A 24,558-nucleotide genomic window follows, 5' to 3' on the forward strand; every position below is an offset into this window, starting at 1 on the left:
GCACCCGAAGCGAGAATCATACCCCTAGGCGAACGAGCCGGGAGGGTAGTGCGGTGTGGATGCTCATATATCATTTGGAGAAATAAACGAAAAGAAGACATAAAACAAGTGGGCTCGTCCGGGATTTGAACCCGGGACCTCTCGCACGCGAAGCGAGAATGATACCCCTAGACCAACGATTTTTTTTCTTTATTGCCTGTTCACTCTCCAGAACAAAATATAAATACACATCAGGCACGCCAGACACATCAGCCACACACTGGCCGGAATGTAGTGCCTAGAATTTTTTTAGGCATGCCAATTCATCCAGAACTTTTGTCCACTCAGGGGGGTCATTTTGGGCTTGAAAAACATCACGTATATAACACACACTTTCAATGAAGTTTTGCCGTACCGGGCGTGCATGCAAGTCTGCATTATCTACCGCTGTTCTCGTTTTCCACATTGCGTGAAGGCTCAATAGCATTATCAGGTCTACTGGAATTCCTGTGTTATCAACCGGTAAGTAGCGGATACCGTGTGCAGTGATAGGCAGTTCTTTCTTTAGGGTTCTCTTACAGACATCCCAGTGAAACACGGCGTCCCAACAATCAATGAATACATGTTCCACGGTTCCTGGTGTTTTGCAAAGGCGACAGTCTGTGTTCCATGGAACAAAAAGGCCATTTTCATGCAACCACGTGTTAACTGACAATGTGTTTGTATGCAGCTTGAAAAATAAAGTCTTAACTGATGGTTTAACTGGCATTTTTTTCACCCGTTTGAACACATCCTGGCCTTCCTTGCCAATGCAGTTTGCACGGTAAAGGGGAACAGGCAACAATGTGTCCACCAAATCACTGTACAACTTTTTTCTTGTAATTGTGCTCCGATACTCTCTCGAAAATCGAACTATTAAAAAACGATACGACGAAATAACTTCACGCAAGTACCCTTTTATGGGCCATCCCATGCACTGAGTAGATGATACAATGAATTCAGGCAGGTGGCTTTGAAGACGCACCTGTATAACAGTACGCAGGAAAGGGTCACTTTGATCACGCAAGAAAAGAAAGCGTGAAACGAGTTGCCGAATAAATAGGTGGGCAAGGCCAAGCCATCTGCACCGCACAGATCAAAATAAGTTGGTTCGGCTGGTTCGCTCCCAACTAGATCCCCAAATGAACGTTGCGAACACTCTGTGTACTTTTTGAATACTGACGCGAGACATGAATAGCACTTTCAATACATACCAGACTTTGGCAACTAAAAACACATTGCATACAAACGCACGCGCAAACTTGGAAAAATCTCGTCCCTGCCACACCTGCACCTTCTCGTTCATTTTTTTGTTTCCATGCCCAATATTCCGCGCTTTCTTTGTAACATTCCAGTGGCACACCCAAGTACGCCGTCGGCAGCGTTGTCCACCGCATGTTTGCAAAGTACTCGGGCGGGCTCTGCCAGCAGCCGTGCCAGAAACCAGCACTCTTCTCCCAATTTATTGCACTCCCAGTCTGCGTGCAGTACTTTCTGACGTTTTCCTCAACCTTCAACACACTTTCACTGTCTGTGCAAAACACCGCTATGTCGTCTGCGTATGCAAGAGTTTTAACTTCGTTGGTATGTATTTGAAAGCCCCTTACACTTTCATCGTCAATGACTCAAACAGAAAGGCTCCAAATAAATTGTAAACAATAACGGACTTAACGGGCAGCCCTGCCTTACGGACGATCGAACAGGTATGCTTTCCGTAAAGGTCCTATTTATAACAATGCGGGTAGTACATTCGTTATACACCATTTTTACCCCTTCTAGAATAACACTTCCGACGTTCACGTGCTTTAAGCATCAAATAATATTTCATGCGATACCCTGTCGAATGCCTTAGCTAAATCTATCTGCACCATAGCCACTCGGCTCTCAAACGCGTCACAGCATTCTAGCACACTCCGCGCAACGTGCACATTCGTCGCAATATTCAGTTCTTTAATACCGCACGTCTGGTGGGGACCAACTACTTCTCTTATGATTGTTTGCATTCTTTTAAGTGCGAATGCACTTCTTAAGCGAGCCTGAATCGTCCGCCGCCGTCGTCCGCATAGCAACAGCTGCGGGTGCGCGCGCTCCTCGTCTTCCCTAGCAACGGGGGGAGATGGGCGCGCGCTACTCTCCTCCTCCTCTCTCCGCTCAGTGACTGCGGGTGTTGGGCGCCTCCTCTCCACTTCGGGCGGGAGAGCTCTCGCTCGCGTAGCAGGCGCTCCGCATTCCGATGCGTGAGGGCGCTCGTGTAGCGGCCGCGTGGCGCGGGAGGGTATTAGTCGAGCGCGCGCCGTCGTCGAGAGCGGTCGCTGGTCCTGCATCTCGATAACGATGATGGCGGACCGGGCAACGGTACCAGCAATAACGAGTGAAATGTCTTTCTTTGTAGTTGTGTGCGTGTGTGTAATCTCTCGACTACTCATTAAGATCACGATATCCACCGTAATCGCGCAATCAACAACCGTGCATTCGCACTTACACACTCTCCCCCTCGGGGAAGTGCGAGGGAATTTTTTTTGCTAGTACCTTCTTGTAGATCTTGTAATCTACGTTGGTGAGGCTTATCGGACGATAAGACCCCACCGATATGAGTTTTCCTGGGTCATCCGTTTTTGGAATCAAAACCATATTGGCTGTTGTGAAAGACCGGGGCACACGCTTTAATGATACGACTCCTCAATGACGGCGTGCAAGATTGGAGCTATCATGTGCTTGAAGGCCTTCTAAAATCCCACCCCCAAACCGTCTGGTCCGGGCGATTTTCCAGGGGCGAGTGCATCGATTGCGTCCTTTATCTCTTCCACGCTTATGACTTGCTCCAAGCTCTGCCTAACTGCGTCTTCTAATCTGGGCATGCGCATCAGAAAATTATTCGCAAGCCCTTCTTCTGTTTGCCTTTTCTTTCCGAACAATTCATGATAGGGTTCAATAAAAGCCTGTTCAATTATTTTTTTTGTCATCCGTTACTTGGTTCTTATACTGTATGCACTTAATCTCATTTTTTGTTGCGTATCTTTTTTCATCACTGAGAGCCCTTTTATTTGGTGCTTCGCCCGCCCACAATTTTTCGCTTCGAGAACGGATCATTGCGGCCGGATACCTTTCCGTGTCTATAACTTCCAGTTGGTTTTTCACGTCTTTTATTTCGTTTAAAAACGTACCAGGCTGCGTGCTTTCTATTTCTGTGAGATATACGAGTTGTGCTTTCAGCTCGTTTTCTTTTTTTCTTTCGTCATAGCGAAGGATGCTTCTTTTTCTATTGCCATAAGTTTTATATTACTTTTTACTTCTTCCCACATCGCACTGTAGCGGTTCGTTTGACATGGCAATAGCTTTTCTAACTCTCTCTCTACACATTTCACGAATTTCTCATCATTTAGCAGCTTTGTATTGAACTTCCACAGGTCCCAGTTAAAATTGGTGATTTTTTTCTTTACTCCTACAGTGAACATCACTAAGCTATGGTCACTAAATGACACATGCTTTACTTCATATGAGCTGATCAGTGAAACTAACTCTAATGAAACGTAGGCCCGGTCGAGTCGGGCATGACACTCGCGCTGAAAATGCGTGTAGTCAGGGGTAACTCCGCTCCTGAGTGTGAGTCCTACATCCTCTAGGCAATGGATACCAGTCATTGTGGACAACAACAAAGCAATCTTATCACGCGTGGCTGAATTCTTGGAACGATCTTGAGTAGAGCACACACAGTTAAAATCACCCAAGAATATTACACGTCTGTCGCACTTCAGAAACGGTTCTACTGATTGAAAAAAAAACATTTCGATCATTTTCCTTATTCACGGCATTCAATGTACAAAAAATCAACAACAACAAACCGTCCCACCTCACTTGTTACAACCGCCTCTACCACAATACCTAGACTGTTTCTAACAAGAATTACGCAACCAGCGGACATACTTATAGCGTGGCTCACACGAACGTAGTATCGTGTTGTAAATGGCTGGACCATCCGATCTGTATGCTCTTGGCTCTCGACTTTGGTCTCCTGAACGGCCACCAAATCTAAACCTTCGTCGAGAAGCAGTCGACTAAGCTGGTACTGCCTGTGCCTGGCCGACAACCCGCGAACATTTAGCGTGCCCACACAGAATGCATGACCTTTATCGGCCATTGACAATAGGTTAGGGGCGCAAAAACACTTTATCAAAAATAATGTGTACCGGTACTAGACACATTTTCCCCAAGAACACTTAGCGTAATGACCGGACTAATATTTGCAGTCATGCTTGACCTTACCAACTTGTTGCACTTCGTGTTCGGGGCTCGCCTTTCCGCGTCGAAGGTGGTTCACGTTCACATGGTTCAGCGCCTCAACACACAACACTCGTAGCCGTTGCCCGCTAATGTGGGGGCGTTGCCGCCGCCACACGGTCGTTTGTCACGTTGGGTTTCGACTTGAAGGAAGACCGTCGCCCTAACGTTTCCCTTGCCGGTTCCGCAGACGTGGTATCCGAAGGCTTCTCACCGCTGCTGCTGTCCTCCTTGCGTGGTCTTTTAACCACTGCTTCCAACTTGTCTTCGTCGTTGTCACTCTCGCCGCGTGAGTTGATTTTCAGCGTCCCCGACTCGTCCATTGAGTCGCCGTCATTGATTTGCTCTCCGGTGACGCCGTCAGCACCAACAGTGCCTTGCAGGGCCGGTTCCTTCGTTGCGGGGTCCACCTGTGTTACAGGTGGTTCGGTGGGCTGCGTTTCCCCTCCACCTCCCGCAGCAGCTTCCGCCTCCGCTTCGCCCATGACGAGTTCGGAGTCTTCCTCGTTCGCCACGAGCCCCTGCCACATTCGCGTACGTTTTCACGCACTGGGTATCGTCGTGGCCAAGCCGACGACAAACACCACAGCGCGGTACACGACACTCACGTCGTACGTGACCGGAGCAGTGGCAACGCAAACACATGGGCGCCCGTCCAGGCACCACAAGCAGGGCTTGGTCACCGGCGACGCGAAGCTGATGCGGTAGGTCGTCGGCCTTGACGCCTGGCTTGAGCTGAAGCGTCACCCAGCGAGTCGTCGAACCTTTGTCGACAACGCCGTGAACACGCCAGCGGTCCCTCGTCACGCTGACAACCTTGCCGTACGCGGCAAGGGAAACGCGCACGTCGTCGTCCGGGACGTTGTACATCAGCCAATGCAACTTAAACCGCACATCCTGGTTGCTGGGGTCGATAACGACGCAGCGGTGTCCTTTCACGGTGACTTCCTTGGCTTGCACCATTTTCCTTCTCGCGTCTGCGCTGCTGAACGTTATCGCCCAAACGTGATTCATCTGATACGCCCCCAGCGCGAGCACATCTGGGAGCAGCTTCAGATGAATCAAAGTGTCCCGCAAATCTACACGATAAGGCCGGGCCCTGAAGTCTACGTGCTAAAACACAGTATTATTTACCGAACGACCTGATGGGATACTTAGCAGCATGACTTGATACTCCTGGTCTTCGTTAGCAACATTCCTGTTTCCGCAACCCTGACGGGATGCTGTATCCGCTCTAGGAGAGCTCATGTTCACACGTCCGCTCACCTCGGTGGCCGGAAGTACTATGACAAGGTCGTATGGCACCTCGTTGTCGCTCTCAATGGGCAGGAACCTGATCCCATGTGCGTCCAGAGGGAAGTCCTTTTTTAAGGTCCGCTGAAGCACGTCCCAAAAAAATATCTCATCCCAGCACTCGAGGAACACATGTTCTAACGTTTCGGGTTTCTTACACGGGTAGCATTCAACCCCCCATGGCATGTACAAACCCTTCTCTTTCTGCCCCGTTTTTATGGGGAGGACACCCGCATGCAGTTTAAAAAAGAATGACTTAACCCATGGTGGTACCGCCATTCGTTTTACACGTTTGAGCACGTCCTGTCCTGGCCCTGCACGGTACATTTACCTATACAACGGCACAGGTAATGCAGTGTCAAGCAAATCACGGTACAACTTTTTACGCGTAACACTAGATAAGTACTCTGTACTGAAACGTGCACGCAAAAGCTGGGCCGCTTGAACCACTTCACGGAAGTAGCCCTTGATTACTCCGATAGAAAAGTGTGCAGACGTAACAACAAATTCAGGTAAGGTCCTTGATAACTTCAGCTGACACACTGTGCGCACGAAAGGATCGTTCACGTCACGAAAGAACAAAAAACGATTGGCGACTTGCCGCGAAAACAAATGGGACAAAGAAAGCCCCCCCCCCCCCCCCCCCCGACGCACGCGCCGAAAGAGATTCGTGCGGCTCGTCCTTTCCCATGTCGATTCCCAGATCAGCACAGCAAACACCCGGTGCAGGGCCTGTACATGAGAACGCGAACAGTGCAGCACCTGAAGTACGTACCACAGTTTGCTCATCAAAAGTATGTTGCATACTGATGCTCTAGCAAACATAGAAAGTCCACTGCCTTTCCATTTCTCAGATTTTTCGCGCAGTTCAGCGGTCTGTCTGCGCCAGTAAGGGTCACTGTCTTCATAGTTTTCTAGGGGCACTCCAAAGTGCTTAGCTGGCGTCGTCTGCCAGCTGATACATTCAAATACACTAGGCGGACTGTCCCAGTCCCCATGCGAAAATCCTAAACACTTTTGCCAATTTACTCCACTGGCACTATATTTACAAAAGCGTTTCAGAGCGTTTACAGCAACGCTGATGCTGCTTCTATCAACACAAAAAAGGGCAATGTCATCAGCGTAGGCCAAGACACGCACCTCAGCTGACTCTAATCGAAACCCGTTGATGCTCTCACTTCTTATGATGCTTAAACAAACCGCTTCAATGTATAAACAAAAAGCAACGGTGACGCACGGCTGACGCACGGCTCGTTGAACCTGAATGGGCTTGCTTGTCGTTTTGTTTACAACGAGGTGAGTGCAACACCCATTGTACGCCATACGCACTCCCTCGCGAACAACAGATCTTACGTTTACATGCTGTAACATGTCTAAAAGGACTTCATGGGATACCTGGTCAAATGCTTTTGCCAGGTCTATCTGGAGCATGGCCACCGCACTTTGCATACTGTCACAACATTCAAGAACACTTCTGGCGCTGTCAATGTTCGTGACTATTGACCGTCCCTTTATACCACAAGTTTGGTGTGGTCCAACAATGTCTCTTATTACACTCTACAAGTGGCTCGCTAATACTTTTATTAATATCTTATAATCAACGTTGGTCAAACTGATTGGGCGGTAGGCTGATATTTCCCTTAGTGTATTATCGTCCTCTGATTTTGGTATAAAGACTGTGTGTGACACAAGAAAGTACGAAGGTAGTTCTCCTGTTTGGTAAGACTCGGCGTGAACTTTACGCAAAACAGGGCTTAGATCCTCCTTGAACATTTTATAAAAGGCTGAGCTCAGTCCATCCGGACCCGGGGTCTTCCCTGGGCTCAGCTCGTCAATTGCTCTCCTTATTTCATCTACTGTTATATCACATTCGAGACCTGCTGTTGTTTCGTCGCTGAGGCGTGGCAACAAACACATAAATTCCTTTTTGAACTGGACAGCATCGATAGTCTGACGTGCGCACAACTTTTCATAGTAGTCAGAGAAACTACGGTCGATGCTTGCCTGGTCATTACACTTTACGCCATCGTACTCTATTTCCGCTATCGTATTTCTACGTGTGTATCTTTTCTCTGAACTGAGTGCTCTTTTGGTAGGCGCTTCACCGATTAGGAACCGTTCAGCCCTTGCGCGTACAAGTGTGCCGTGATACTTTTCCTTATCTAATCCTTCGAGCTGCACCATCAGTGTTCGTATGTCGTCCTTGAACGTACCGGGTGACTTACATTCTTCTTTAACAAAGACATCAAGGCTACTTCGTAGCAGGGCTTCTTTGCGTTTATCTTTATTTTTCATTGCCCCCGATCTTTCCACGGCTTTCATTTTTACTTCTTGTTTGAAGAGTTCCCATTTAAACGCGAAGTTCGCGTCTTCATCACTGCCGAAAATCTTTCGTGTTTACTGCCTCCACGAATGTTTCGACTTCGACTAACTTATTGTTCATCTTCCATAAGCCCCAACAAAACGCACTTCGCCGCTTCGTGTTCCTACCAAGCGTTAAGGATACCAAACAGTGATCGCTGAACGAGACAGGTATCACACGGTATTCTTCACACTGCGGCAGTAGATCAAGCGATAAGTACACCCTATCCAGACGCGCATGGCTATTGCCTTGGAAGTGCGTGTAGCGCACGGGGCCATTACTACGGACGCTATCACCAACGTCTTCTAGTGCGAAGTCTGCGATAATATCCCTTAGTACTGCCGTACTAGCATCCCTAAAAGGTGACTGGCTACTTTTGTCGCGTGCAGAACACACGCAGTTAAAGTCACCCAGTAAAATTACCATCCGGTCTGTCTCACACCACTTTCTAATTTCCTCAAAAAACAACTTTCTTTCGGCGGCTTTGGTTGGGCCATACACGCAAATAACACGCCATTCATTTGATAACAAGGCCAAATCGCACACAACAAACCACCCCGAATCAGACGCAGTGACGGTACTCAGGGTGGCCCGTAAACTACGCCGTATTATGAGCGCGCAACCTCCCGAGAACCCGACTGCGTGAGAAACACAGACGTCATAACGTGACATGAATGGCCGCACCATACGGTCCGTCTGATCCTCTCTCTCGACCTTGGTTTCTTGCAAGGCGACGATATCCAGATCCTCGTCTACAAGAAGGCGGTACAACTGACTTTGGCGTCTCCGATCCGCAAGCCCCCTGACATTAAGCGTGGCTATGCGTATAGGCTTGCTTAAATAAATCATTCCAAGAAAAAGGCGGGGATTACCGTGTAACACTTACGTCCGTGCATTCTAATTAAAAGCCCTCCGTAGGCACTTAAGAACTCACACGCATTCCAAAGCGCTACAACAACAAAAAATAAAATAAAACACTCATACATCGCTCATACATACACTCATACATACATACATTAAACTGCAAACACACTAAGCGCTTCATGGGCACCACCAAAAACTGTGCTCTACTTTTCCCTCCCCCCTTCCCCACCCTACAAAACACACCGAAACACTTTACAGGCAACAAAGTCACCGAAGACGCTCCAAAAGTACAACCTGGACCCAACTACGTAGTTCAGTTTAGTACGCTCGCGCTTCGGTAGAGCAGTGCAACACCAGACACATTGCCAACTACCTTTCCAAGCATCGTGCTGACTAGGTAGGCGTAACCGGGGGCTTTGTGCGGTCTGGGGGGACGTTCGGCTTCGGTTTGAAGCTCGAACGTCTAACTATAACCGCCCTTAGTGGGCGGCTCCTCACTGCCGGGGAGTCCGTCGCCTTGTCCTGTGTCGTTACCTTGGCGCTGCCGCTTTGCGGCGGCACCACTGAGGTCCATTTGTGCGACGTCCTCTGCGGTAGACGATGCCGCCGTCGTCCCCTTGCTTGCCGCTTCGGGGCAACCAGCCTCCTTCGGCGCGGCGAGTTGGGGAGGCGTCTTCGGTTGACCGGGCGGCTCCTTTTCAGGACCGCGCTGGCCAGCCTCGGCCTCGACCCGTTCCGCCGGCGTCTGCTCCTTTGCCGCCCCGCCTGTGACTCCTGCTGCGGTCTCCTCCGCGTCTGCCTCGTCCATGAGGTTTTCGCGGAGGTCCTCGTCCTTCGAAGGCCCGGTGACGCTAGCGTAGGACTTGACGCACGCTGCCGCTTCGTGCCCGTAGCGACGGCACGCCGAACGACGTGGCACCTTACACTCCCGGCGAACGTTGCCCTTCGTATTGCAGCGCAAACACTGAGGGGCCCTCCCGGTGACGACGACGAGGGCCTTGTCGCCCGCCACGCGTAGCTCGTGCGGCAGGTCATCCAGAGTCACTCCGCCCTTCAGTTTCAGAGTCACCGACCGCAGCGTCGAACCTTTATCTTGAATTCCGTCAACGCGCCAACGCTCTCTGCGCACCTCGCCGACACGCCCGTAAGGCGCCACCGCTGCGCGCACTGCCTCGTCCGGCACGTTGTGCCGAAGCCAATGTAGCTTCAGACGCGCTTCCTGGTTGCTCGGGTCGATAACAAGGCAGCGTCTGCTTTTACCTTGATGTCATTTGCTTCTAAAATTTTCTTCACACCTTCCGCTGACTTGAACGTCACCGCCCAGACGTGACTCATCTGATACGCCCCCAATGCCAAAACATCGGGGAGCAGCACCAGGCGAGCCAACGTGTCGCGAAAATCCTCGACACGGTAGGGGCGGGCACGCATGTCCGCATGCAGAAACACCGTGTTTAGCACCCACTGTCCTGTAGGAAACTGGGGCACAAGTACTTGGTAGTCCTGGGAATCCTGGGAAAAAATCCTGTTACCGCGGGCCGAAAGGCCCGCTGAAGCCGCTCCTTGGGTGGAGCTCGACATTCTGCAACCGCACGCTAGCGCAACCGGAAGCAGAATCCCCTAGACCAACGAGCCAGGAGGGTAGTGCGGTGTGGGTGCCCCTATATTATTGCGAGAAATAAACGAAAACAAGAAATAAAACTGGTGGGCTCGTCCGGGATTTGAACCCGGGACCTCTCGCACCCGAAGCGAGAATCATACCCCTAGACCAACGAGCCTTTTTTTTGCTTGCTTTGGCACATACAGAACACAGACATTCATTCACAGACAGCCGTCAACCTGACTTTGGTTGACGTCATGTGTTTAAAAGTCCCTTACGTGTACCAACGATTGCATGTCTGCAAGACATTCGGGCGGATTCGACACATATTTTTGATTTTCCACGTATTCACTCATTGCCTCTCTAAAATATTGTCTCGCGCTCCGCGCATCGATGTCAGAGTACCTTGCGGCCATTCTTGCTTTCCAAATAGAGCTCAATCCAACAAGCATGATCAGGTCGTAAGGCATACCATCCTCGCTTTCAACAGGCAAGTACCGTATACCTTGGGCATCCACAGGCAGATCTTTTTTCAGAGTTCGTTGGAGCACATCCCACAGGAACATAGCACCCCAACAATCGATGAATATATGCTCAATTGTTTCAGCTTTTTTGCATATTATACAGTCAATTCCCCATGGAACGAACAAGTCTTTTTCTGCCATCCACGTCTTAACAGAGAGGGTTCCAGTATGCAGTTTGAAGAAAAAAGTCTTTACGCTGGGGGGTACCTGCATACGCTTAACTCTTTTAAGCACATCTTTACCCCTACCTACTCTATAAATCAACCTGTACATTCGTTCAGGGAGGACTACATCACACACGTCTTTATACAACTTTTTCCTATTTACTTGACACAAGTATTCCCAAGAAAATCGAACAGCCAAGAAACGGCATGACAGTACAACTTCTCTCATAAGACAATGTAGGCCGCCAGGTATAACATTGAACGTGACTATTTTATCCGGTAACGCTCTACCCAAGCGCAATTGACAGATAGTTCTTAACGTTGGTTCCTTAACACCGCGGAGAAACAAGAAACGGTTTACAATTTGACGTACAAACAAGTGTGCTAGTCCCAAACCTCCGTCCCTGACCCTACCAAACAGGTTTGTCCGGCTTGTCCATTCCCAGTTTGACCCCCATATAAACACAGCGAATACACGATGCAGTCTTTGAACATTTGCTCGGGAACAGTGAAGAACCTGAAGGACATACCACAGTCTGCTTACAAAAAATAAGTTGCACACAGTCGTTCTTGAAAATATTGATAAGCTCCACCCTTTCCACTTTTCTGCCCCTTCTTTCATTACTTCGGCTTCCTTCCTCCAATACGGATCGCTGTCTTTATAAAACTGCAAAGGCACACCTAAGTACTTTGCCGGTGTGCTGACCCAATTCATGCTAGCGAAGATGCTAGGGGTAGATGGCCAGTTTCTATGCCAAAACCCCAGGCATTTTTTTCCAGTTTACGGCACTCCCATTCGCCTCACAGGATCGTTTGACGATTTCCACTACCGCATTGATGCTTTCGACATCTGAACAAAAAACAGCAATATCGTCCGCATAGGCTAAGAGTTGAACTTCTGCCCGATGCAGCCGAAATCCGTGTACGCTGTCGCTGCGTATAATGCTTAAACAAAGTGTTTCAATGTACAGACAAAAAAGTAACGGGCTAAGTTGGCATCCCTGCCGTACGGAGCGCTGTACTTCTATGCTTTCTAACCTTATTTACTATTAGCCGCGTCTTGCAACACCTGTACGTCATGGCCACACCTTCCCGAATAACAGAGCGAACATTCACATAGTCTAAAATTCACAGCAATATGTCATGGGGAACTCTGTCGAATGCTTTTTCTAAGTCTAGTTGAAGCATCGCTACGTTGGTTCCTGTTGCATCGCAGCATTCCAACACACAACGGGCTGTGTGGATATTCGTGGAGATCGTGCGTCCCCTAATACCACACATTTGGTGTGGTCCCACAAGTTCTGTCATTACTGTTTGGAGCCTTTGAGCTAGTATCTTCATGAATATTTTATAGTCAACATTGGTTAAACTGATTGGCCTATAGGATGTGGACTGACGCAGCATTGCGGGGTCCTCGGTTTTAGGAATAAGAACTGTGTGTGAAACGGTAAAAGACGTTGGCACAACATTAATATCGTAAGCCTCATTGTACACATCTGTCAAAATTGGCGCTAGTTCATTTCTTAAGGCCTTGTAAAAGGCTACACTGAGGCCGTCAGGCCCAGGTGACTTTCCAGGGTTCAGATCTTTAATTGCATTCGTAACCTCCTCTATTGAAATTTGGAGTTCTAACAGTTCTAGACCAACGAGCCGGGAGGGTAGTGCGGTGTGGGTGCCCGTATATTATAGCGAGAAATAAACGAAACCAAGAAATAAAACTGGTGGGCTCGTCCGGGATTTGAAACCGGGACCTCTCGCACCCGAAGCGAGAATCATACTTGCGGGGTTCTCGGTTTTAGGAATAAGAACTGTGTGTGAAACGGTAAAAGACGTTGGCACAACATTAATATCGTAAGCCTCATTGTACACATCTGTCAAAATTGGCGCTAATTCATTTCTTAAGGCCTTGTAAAAGGCTACACTGAGGCCGTCAAGCCCAGGTGACTTTCCAGGGTTCCGATCTTTAATTTCATTAGTAACCTCCTCTATTGAAATTGGGAGTTCTAACAGTTCTAGACCAACGAGCCGGGAGGGTAGTGTGGTGTGGGTGCCCGTATATTATAGCGAGAAATAAACGAAACCAAGAAATAAAACTGGTGGGCTCGTCCGGGATTTGAAACCGGGACCTCTCGCACCCGAAGCGAGAATCATACCCCTAGCCCAACGAGCCAAGAGGGTAGGGCGGTGTTGGGGCCCGTGTATTATTGCGAGAAATAAACGAAAACAAGAAATAAAACTAGTGGGCTCGTCTGGGATTTGAACCCGGGACCTCTCGCACCCGAAGCGAGAATCATACCCTTAGAACAACGAGCCTTTCTTTTTCTTTATTGCATGTTAACTATACAGAACAAAACGCGCATACAAACAGACAAGACACCTCACCAACTCATTTGTTACCTACTGTGCCTAGAATTTCTTTAAACATGCCAGAATATCAAGCACGCTTGTCCACTCCGGCGGGTCATGCTGGGCTTGATACACATCGCGTATGTAGCACACAATTTCAATAAAACTTTCCCTTACCGGGCGGGCATGGGAATCTGGATTTTCGACACATTTTCTGGTTTTCCACAATGCGTGTAGTGTCAACAACATTATCATATCGTACGGTATTCCTCCATCACTTACAACGGGCAAGTAGCGAATACCGTGTGGGCTGATGGGCAGTTCTTTTTTTTAGGGTTCCTTTCAGCACATCCCAGTGAAACACAGCGTCCCAACAATTAATAAAAACATGTTCTAAAGTTTCTGGGGTTTTGCAAAGACGACAATCAGTGTCCCATGGTACAAACAGACCTTTTTCATGCAGCCACATTATTACTGCTAGTGCGTCCGTGTGCAGCTTAAAAAAAGAACGTTTTAACCGATGGTTTTACTGCCATTTTTTTCACCCTCCTCAGCACGTCTTGACCCGCTATGCCAATATAATTTGCACGATAAAGCTGAACAGGCATCATTGTGTCCACTAAATCGCTGTACAACGTTTTCCTCATAACTGTACTTTGATACTCTCTTGAGAACGGAACACTTAAAAACCGGAAGGACAAGGTACCTTCACGCAAATACCCCCTTACAGACCTTCCCATGCACTGCGTAGACGACACAATAAATTCCGGTAGGCACCTTTCAATACGCGCATTAATTACAGTATTCAAGAAAGGATCACTGTGATCTGGTAAGAAAATAGAGCGTAAAACAAGTTGCCGAATGAAGAGGTGGGCAAGGCCAAGCCCTCCACACCGCACAGATCGGAACAAGTTGGTTCGGCTGGTTCGCTCCCAGCTCGATCCCCAGATGAACATTGCGAACACACTGTGTATCTTTTGTGCACTGACGCGAGACATAAAGAGAACTTGCGATACATACCAGACTTTGGCAACTAAAAACACATTGCACACAAATGCACGCGAAAACATCGAAAAATCTCGACCCTGCCATGCTTGCACCTTCTCCTGCCTTTTTTTCGTTTCCCCCACCCAATACTCTGCGCTTTCTTGATAACAACCTAGTGGAACACCCAGGTATGTGCCCGGCAGCGATGTCCATTGCATGTTTGCAAAATACTCAGGAGGGTTCTGCCAGCTTCCATGCCAGAACCCAGCGCTCTTCCCCCAGTTTATTTCACTCCCTGTCGGGGTGCAGTACTTTCTGGCGGTTTTTTCAACCTGCAATGCACTGTCGCTGTCCGTACAAAACACCGCTATGTCATCTGCATATGCACGAACTTTAACCTCTGTAGTGTGTACATTAAAGCCCCTTATACTGTTATCATTTATGACACTCAAAAAGAAGGGTTCTAGATGCATTGCAAACAATGACGCGCTTAATGGACAACCTTGCCTTACAGATGATCTAACAGGTATGCTTCCAGCAAGGGACCTGTTTATAGCAATGCGCGTAGTGCATTCGCTGTACACCCTTTTTATCCCCTCCAAAATAGCGTTCCCGACATTCACATGCTCCAAGATATTCTTTAATATTTCGTGTGAGACCCGGTCGAATGTCTTCGCTAAATTGATCTCCATCATAGCTACGCGATTCTCAAAAGCGTCACAGCATTCTAGCACACTCCGCGCAACGTGCACATTTGTCGCAATCGTGTGTCCCTTGATACCGCATGTCTGATGCGGTCCGACTGCTTGTGTTATCGCGGTTTGCATTCTTTTTGCGAGTACCTTCATGTAGATTTTATAATCAACGTTCGTGAGGGTTATAGGGCGGTAAGACCCCACCGATGTCAATTTTTACGGATCGTCCGTTTTCGGGATTAATACCATATTAGCTGTAGTGAATGATCGAGGCACGCGCTATACTGAATACGACTCGTCCATAACGGCATGCAAAATTGGAGCAACGACGCGCTTAAAGGCCTTGTAAAATACCGCCCCCAAACCGTCAGGTCCAGGTGATTTTCCAGCGGGGAGTGCGTCGATATCGTCGTTTATCTCTTCCAAACTGATGGCCTGCTTCAATCACTGTTTAACCTGGTCGTCTAACTTGGGCATGTGCATTAAAAAATCATTCACGAACCCTGCTTCGGTTCTCCATTTCTTTGCTAACAGTTCACCATAGTGCTCAACAGATGCTGCTTCAATTCTTTCTTTGTCCTCTGTTATTTGGCTCTTATACTGTATGCGTTTAATCTCATTTTTTGTTGCAAATCTTTTTTCGTCACTTAGCGCCCTTTTGTTTCGCGCTTCTCCCGCCACAATTTTTCGCTTCGAGCACGAATTATTGCGCGTGATATCTTTCCGAGTCATTGACCTCCAGTTCATTTTTTACGCATTTTATTTCTTTTAGGAAAGTGCCAGGTTGAGAGCTTTCTATCTCTGTGAAGTAGACAAGTTGTGCTTTTACTTCGTTTTCTTTTTTCCTTTCGTTGTAGGGCAGTGTGCTCGCTCTTTCTATTGCCATAAGTTTTATGCTGTTTTTCAAGTCTTCCCACTTCACGTTGAAAGATATCGGTTGAGGTGAGAATAGATTCTCAACTTCTCTGTCAACACTCTCTACGAATTTCTCATCCTGAAGTAGCTTTGTATCGAACTTCCAGAGTTTCCAGTTGAATTTCGTCGTTTTTTGCTTGACCCCTACGGTGAACACAACTAAGCTGTGGTCACTAAATTACACGTGCCTTACATCATACCCGCTGAGCAGAGGGACCACTGCTAAGAAAACGTACGCCCGATCAAGTCGGGCATGACACTCGCGTTGAAAATGCGTGTAACTGGTGGGGGGGGGGGGGTGCTTCCCCTTCTACACACTGGTCCTACATCTTCTAAACAATTGGTACCCATTATTTCACATAACTTTGCAATCTTATCGTACACAGCGGTGTTCTTAGAGCGACCTTCCATATAGCAGACGCAGTTAAAATCGCCTCGAAAAAGTACGCGTCTGTCATCACTGCAAAAATGATTCTATCGATTGAAAAAAAAGACCTCCGATCGCTTTCCTGGTTAGGAGCATAAACACAAATAACCCGCCGAAAAAAATTGCCCCCACCTCCCCGAAGGGAATCGTGAGGAAGTGCGAATGCATTTCTTGCGCCGAGAGTACACGGCGTAGTAATTGTGCCATCGCCTTGAGAGGCGCAGTACCGGCGAGGGGGAGCTGTCAGGCGAGGGGAGAGGCGCGCGCCGAGGGTGAGTGCAAACCTAACGGGGGGAGAGGCGCGCCAGCTGCAGAGCATGTGACGTCACGGCGCGAGGAGAGGGGGAGCAGACGCAAAGGCGCCAGCGCGCGGTCACGTGGGAGTCACGTGGGAGCGCGCGGTCACGTGGGAAAGGCGCCAGCGCGCGGTCACGCGCGCGACCGCGGTCACGCGCGGTCGCACCGCTCCCGCACCGTCACGGCGCGAGGAGCGGTGCGGGAGCCGGCGCGGGCGCGCGCAGCCACGGCGCGGGAGGCGGAGCGCGCGCGGGTCACGTGGGGTGTGACGTCGCTGCGCCGTTGCTACAGACGCTCCTCTCCGCTCCTCGCGCCGTTGCTAGGGGAGAGGAGGAGGAGCAATGCGGACGGCGGATTCAGGGTCGCTTATAAAGTGCATCGCACTTAAAATCAACGAAAATCAACGACGACACACCGGCCCACGTCACCTGTTATAACCTTCTCTACTACAATGCCCAGGCTGTTTCTAAGAAAAACTGCGCAGCCCGCAGACGTACCTTTAGCGTGGCTCACACACACGTAGTATCGGCCTGTAAACGGCTGGACCATCCTATCAGTGCCGTCTTGGCTGTCTACTTTCGCCTCCTGAACTGCGACAACGTCTAACCCGTCCTCGAGAAACATTCGGCTGAGCTGGTACTGCTTGCCCCTGGCCGATAATCCGCGAACATTTAGCGTAGCCACGCACAGAGCTGCATCCTTTCTTTTATCGGCAATTTAGAAAATCTCGGGGCAACAAAATAATTTTCCCTAGACCAACGAGCCAGGACAGAAAGGCGGCATGGATGCCCCTAATTTCTTGCGAGAAGTAAACGAAAACAAGAAATAAAACTAGCGGGCCTGTCCGGGATTTGAACCTGCAGGCAAGCAGATCTAGACACGAGCGCTGTGTGTGTTTGCGCTCTCTCTGTCCGAGTTTTTCGCGCTGTTTCCTAAGGTGTCATATGTGCCCAACTAGCCCAAATTCAAGCTTTAATACGCCATATTTGTAACATAGGCCGACATTATTTTACATGAGCTGTTCTAATGCGGCACTCGTAATAGTATAAACGTTTATTTGCCACAAATGGTAAAGGAGCGAGGGATGATATCCTACGTCCCCTATGGTTGGCGTCCCTAGTCCGGGATGCCATGGCCTGCCGCAGCACGAAGGGCCCGCATCACCACCCAGGCGAAAAAAAACAATTGGAGGACCATTTGGACCTGCCAAAAACACAACTGGTTCAAACGGAACCATTTGAAAATGAAAATGGTTCCATTTGGCCCAGTTGTGTTTTCGACAGGTCTAATTGGGCCTCCAATTGTTTTTTTCACCTGGGCAGGCCACGCTGGTTCTCCAGGACCGCGCTGGGAAGTACGGCTTCTCACTGCTATGGTGATGGCGCCAGCACCTCGGTAGATCCTCAACGCCCTTACACTGCCACACTATGCGGTATAGGGTGTCGGGCGTTCCGCTGCAGAATTGGAATTCGAAGCTGTATAAAGTTGGGTACATCATATGCAATTGTGTGGCATGTGAAAATGAATTTGCCTGTCTTCATAGTTGTGTTGATTCTAGAGCTTTGGATGTGGATGTGGGTATTTCCTTCTTGTAAGCCTGAGGTGTTCCAATATGTCTTTGCTTCGTTTGGCGATGGGATGGCTGCGTGGCATCCCGGGGGAAGGGGTGTGTTCCAGACAAGGCCCCTGCCAGGAGTTAAAGGTCTCGGGCTACGGCATCGGCCGCTGCGTTACCGTCTAGAAATTCGTGCCCCGGTGCCCACACAATGATTTCAGCCTGCTTGGAATATTTTAGATAATATTCGAAGCGCCCTTTTAAAAATTCGTCCTTTTTGGTAGTTCCTGCAGGCTGCTTGTGCGTCTGCGAACACGGTGATATGCTCTTTGTTTTCCGGCGCTCTGGTGATGGCAAGAGCCACCCCTTCCTCCTCCGCCGAATCCGTTCCTCCTGTCTTGATTGTTGCCGATGATAGCCCAAGCAACCATGGACGTCTGTCGGGTGTCCGAAATACAAAAAAAAAACATATCTGCCCAGATTGGACGGCCACTGTACGTCCATGTTTTGATGTACAGTTTCGGACGTACAGCGGACATCCAGACACGGATGTACAAGTACGAATGACATCCGCCAATGGACGTACAAAGTTACTACGAAGCATCAAATACCGGCTTAAATTGAATATAAAAGCAAAAATGGAAAACCTACTTTGCTTTTCAATTAATAACATTTTGTACGTCAACACCCTGACTGTGCAAGTTTCATTTGCATATTTCTAAACTTAAGACTAATTTTTCTCCTTTTTTGAAGCAGCTCACCGTCTCCAACGGTTATCTATTTGGAGTAGGATATATAAGAATGGAGAAACGCTAACGAATCATGTGAAGCAAGTTCACTGTGTTCATGTATGCCTGCCTGCCCGGTAGTGTGTTGGCCTCGTGCACTGCACTATTCATAGTAGGAACTTCTCGTTATGCGATTCTGGAAATTTTTGCTCAACATCCAAAATAGATCCGATTTCGGACGTCCGACTTGACGTACGGAATTGTTATATCCGGACGTCCCACGGACGTACATGGTATTTCATCGGCACTAAAACGGACGTCATACGGACGTCCGCTAGAGCTGGAATGGACGTACGGTGACCGGCCGACGGACGTCCGGTGGTTGATTGGGAGGTGGGAACCTTTGAAGTCTACATCGCTTATTGTATGGGCTAGTTTATTTATTTGGCTTGGATACACTCCCGCATCGACGTATCTTGAGTTTTGATCGGTTCTGTAAGATCTGCGGAGTGCTTTCGCTCTGGCTTCGCAACGCTTCTTGAGGTAGACGGGATGCATGTTTCGTCTGATGCTTGCCACTTCAATATGTGTCTTTAAATCGAAGGGGACGCGTTGTTTCTTGTTATCGGTTTCCATTAATGGAGAACAGGGCCCAATTGGGCCCTGATAATTTTGGCGGCACAAGGTAGCGCTGTCCGTTTTTGTAAGCTTGAGCCGTTCCAGTTGGCTTGTCCTCCAAATTCTACCCCGAAAACCACCTCCCCACCCCGTGGTCTTGTTGTGCGTCCCCGCCCATATCGGAATAGGTGCCAACGAGGTGGTCAACCTTGAAGCTCTAGCTATGGCTATCCGAGCAGGCCCCTCGTTGGAGACCAACCACGGCCTTCCCAGCTCCCGGGACATTCTCACCTCGCACCTGGAGATCACACAACTTTACCGCCTCCTCCGCCGCCACTATCCCCCCAACCCCGCACCCCAGCCTCACACTGGAGGAGTCCAGAAGCTGGCGCCGCCTCCAAACGCACTCCTTCCCCTGCAGAGCCTCCCTCTCCCACTCACACCCTTCCCTCTTCCCCTCCTCACCCTGCGACGCCCGGGACTCTCAACTACACTCTCTCTGTGACTGCGCGCGCTCCTCTTTTCCCCTTTCCCCACACCCACCCACTGGGAGCAGATCCTGCGGAGCTCGACCCTGGAGACCCAGACCACCCTCGTCTCCAGGGCCGGTAATGCAAGCGCCATCTTGCATGTTTGTCCAATTAAAATGCTTAATTGTTATTTTTCTGCTGTTTCAGTACTAGGTAAGGGGTGCTGTAGGTGATTTAAATTATGATTATACTGCCTGTATCATTCTGGTCGTGTCTTCTTCTTTTAGCTTGTGTTTTCTGCTGGTCACTCTTTTGATCAGGTAGGTGACCTAGCTGGAAGAGGGTAGATTAATTTTTCGAGAGCAGTTGATCCCACAGCATACGTCATTTTGGAAAACGCATGGAGGAAAGGAAAAACGAGTCCCAAGACTCGGCGTGTCGACCTTCGGGACGACGACCCCATGAAGCGTCACTTCATGGTCGAGGGACTCGTGTGGTGGTCGTCCGCTTGTCCGTTTCTTTAGTATTAAAAGTGCTGATTTCTCCGGAGCTAGGGAAAGGCCACAATTCCTGAGGTATTGTTCCCTGTGGTTTACTGCTTCCTGTAGTGCATCCTGTTGTGTGCTGGATGACACTGTCGTCGTCCAGAGGGTAATATCATCCGCACAGATAGCGACGCTGTCTTTAGCCCTGGGATAGTTTTTGGTGATTCTGGTAGTTTGACCATAGCGAGGTTGAATAATAGCGGCGAAATCGCTGAGCCTTTGAGTGTTCCTTTTGCTGGTACATCAAATTTTTTGCTTTGTAGGGTTCTTAGGCTTAAATTTGCCACCCGTGAGGATAGAAAGTCCCTTAGCTTTCTCTCCACATCGAGTGTCGCGGAGATTTTCGAGTATGGCTGCATTCGACACATTGCCAAACGCTCCCTTATTGTCTATACTCGGTTACAACTCAAGAACGGCGCCATCTCATGTAGTGTATCACTACGCCAAAGCGCCGGACCAGTGACGTCAGTGGGCGCGTTTTAAAAAGGGTTTGTTATGAATGCGTGATATCGCCTGCCTTGTCTCACGCAGTTTGTTTGTCGTCACTGGAGTCGTTTATAAGCATAGTAAGTACAAAAAATCACAGGAACGGCTCACACCATGTTCAAAATATTCCCAGTAACGCCCTACTTGCGCCGCGCGGAGAAACATCCGGCTACGGTGATAAGGCACAGCGACAACTTCCGGTGTCGCTGTGCCTGTGGTTGTGGTCGCTGTGTCGCTGTGGTTCCGGGTCTCACGTTTGCGAATGCTGTATTCTGCTTAAAATCAGACGTTCTATCAGGCCTTTAAGTAAACCAGAGAACGGTAGGACGTTTGGCCTTAGGCGCGCATGGAAAAACAACTAACGAAGCAGTTCAGGTAGATATGGGCTGGGCGTCGTTTGAAGTTAGAGAAGCTCAGAGTAAAATATGCTTTGAGATGAGGTTGAGGGCAATGGATCAACGAAGGTGGGCAGCTAAGGTTTTTAGGTACCTATACTTGAAAAGCGTGGACACGCAGTGGTTAAGAAAGACTAGAAGGCTAACGATGAAATACGGAAAGAACAGTGGGGAATCCAAAACAGCCAAGGTAACCAAAAAAGAGGCAAGGCAGATTGAAACGAATAAATGGAGGGAAAAAATGGAAGCTAAAACGTCATTAGAGATGTACAGGGCTGAGAAGATGAACATCAGAAAGGAAAATTTCTACGATAATTCCCAGGGCAGTGCTTTGCTTTTTGAGGCTAGAGCAGGTTGCCTGCGAACTAAGAGTTTTGTGGGGAAGTATTCACAAAATGATGGGGTATGTGTGGTCTGCGAAAAAGAAACAGAAACTATGCGGCACATAGTGTTAGAATGTGAGGGTATCCATCCAAATCTACATGAAGGGAATATTGGGCTTCCAGAAGCCCTAGGATTTAAGGGTATCACAGAGGAAGTTAACTTCAAGGCTGTCGAGGGGACGAAAAGAAGATTAGAATGCTGGTGGACGAAAAGCAGAAAGGGGAATATTGCCTAGGACAGTTACCACCTGTAACAGGGAAAAGAAAGTATTTCGGGCCTAATAAGCGTTAGTGCCTGCCCTAAGCAGCGCTAGTATTAAACCAAGAGTGTAAAACATGGTTATATTAGTCCTTTTTGGTAAGATGACAAGTCATCACCCCGCTTCAAAGGGGAAACCAATAGGAATCATCATCATCATCATCATCATCATCATCGGTGCCGTTCTTAAGTTGTCACTGAGTATAGCAGCAGCTGAAGTGGGGGTGATTTTTGCAGCGGAACATTGTTTCTGGCTTCATATGCTGTCCTCATTGACTGAGCCTTCACAACACTGATTAACGTTTGCAAAATTGAATGCCCGTCATCGCCACCACAAAATGGGTGGAAAGTGTGAACCCACCAAACAGAAGGTAGGGCAGGCATGCTTATCATAGCCATAACCGGTTTTAGCCACGCTGGCCAGAAATGCTTGCATCGTTAAAGGAGCCCCAAAGACAAAATGCACACTTGGTTAAATAAAAAGGCTGCTTTGTCCCCATAACGTTACTAACTTTACTACAAACCTCAAACAAATGATTGTGCTAAGAAGGGGACCAGACGAAACAGTGGCAATGCTACAGCTACTTTGCGGTAAATTGTCCACACCACAAAATTGTTTGTACAATTAGCGGCTGCCCACCTAGGCCAACGCCAAGAAACGTGACTGGGTGGTAGTAGCATGGCCTTTAGTTCCAATTGATCGTGTCAACCGAGTGCTAATGTGCAGTTAAAACACCAATAAAAATGTTTAGAACTGGCCCATAAAACATGATTCCTGCCCATACTTCATTGCTGTGGCATGAGAGAGAGAGAGAGAGAGAGAGAGAGAGAGAGAGAGAGAGAGAGAGAGAGAGAACGAACTTTATTGAGAGCGTGCAAACGGTAGGGCTACCCTAACATGGGCGCCTAGTTACCGCGACGCGGCCTGGACGTCGTCACGTCAGCGCCTTTAAGACTGCATCCGGGTACTATCCGCGGGTTGCGGAAGGTTTGCGCCCTCGCCCGCTGAGTTCCCCGGTCGCTGTCTAGCGAGGGCCGCCGCGACCTGCTGGACGGCCTGAAGTTGGGTGTCGTAGTCTCCACTCCGCGCTGCAGCTTCAAACTGCGGCGGGATCGTTGTCATCGCACTGGCCTCACACGGATTAGGTTCACAGTTCCACAGGATGTGGACCGCAGTGGCCCGCTCCTTCACGCATAATCTGCACACGTCACTCTCATACACCTCTGGGCATATATATGTTTAGAAGCACTGAAGTAATGAACCGGTCTGTAATTGTCTGTAGAGCACTGCCTCCGACCGGGTGAGACCCGGGTGTGGGGGCGGCATAGTTCTGCGTAAACGATACCATTCCGCAACGTCGTTGTAGGTGGTCATGGAATCCTTGCTAATATCGAAGGACTGCCACTCCGAGGGTCCGGCACTCATAGCCGCCGCGCGGTTCGCCAGTCCTCGCGCAACAGCGTTGGCCGTCTCGTTGTGGTTTGCGTTCCCTTTAGACGAAACACTGGGACCCATATGGGCCGGGAACCACTTGATATACACTGCACCATCACGCACATACGCCCCGCGAAGGACACGCGCCGCAACGCTGCACACATTGTTCCGAGCATAGTTCATTACTGCTGTCCGAGAGTCACTTAACACCGTAGTGCACTTGGGTTCCGCGATGGCCAGGGCGATTGCCAGGGCGATCGCCACCTCTTCTGCATGATGTGCTATGCTGGCCCGGAAGCTCGCAGCAGACTCGGTATTGCCCGTCGCAGCCGCAACTACTGCAGCCACGAAGGTACCGGGTTGCTTCTGATGTTCCGCCGCGTCTACGTACACGGCACCGGTGTCATTGGCATGAAGATCGACCAGAGCTTTCGCTGTAGCTAACCTCCGCTCGTGGTTGTTCTCGGGGTTCATATTCCGGGGGAGGGGACAGACAACCAGACGGTTGCGAATACCATCCGGTGGCATGAAACATGAAGTTTTTAATATTTCATTCCCTGGGCAAAAGAGTTTTTCGTGGCTGTAAAATGCCCCTTTAAGGAGGGGGACTCACCTGTTAACACTCCTATGGCACTTGCTACTTCGTGACCCACGGGCATAAAGCCATCCGGCACTAATAAGAGTTCTACAAATACAGAGAAGTGTCCCTAGCGGCCTAGTTTGCTTATTGTGGAGATATGTCACTTGTGTACTGAAATAAATAACGAACGAGAAACAAGTTTTGGTTTATATAGTTTGCACTAGATGGCACTAGGTGTCTAGCAAGTGAAAGTTTTTTTCTTTTATTTCAGTACAGAAGAGACATCTCTAAAATAAGGAAACTAGGCCGTGAGGAACATTTCTCTGTATTTGTAGAA

At 49.0% G+C, this 24,558-nt stretch overlaps 1 non-coding gene across 1 annotated transcript; it reads right to left on the reverse strand.

The window, feature by feature from the left end:
- Positions 1–10,518: 10,518 nt before the first annotated feature.
- On the reverse strand, positions 10,519–10,590 carry Trnap-cgg (transfer RNA proline (anticodon CGG)). Its single transcript has one exon. It is a non-coding gene; the product is annotated as a tRNA-Pro (tRNA).
- Positions 10,591–24,558: the final 13,968 nt, after the last annotated feature.

Source organism: Haemaphysalis longicornis, unplaced genomic scaffold (assembly GCF_048455015.1).
Source record: "Haemaphysalis longicornis isolate Haplotype H1 unplaced genomic scaffold, Haemaphysalis longicornis Haplotype H1 scaffold_129, whole genome shotgun sequence".
In the NCBI taxonomy this organism is placed as follows: Eukaryota; Metazoa; Arthropoda; class Arachnida; order Ixodida; family Ixodidae; genus Haemaphysalis; species Haemaphysalis longicornis.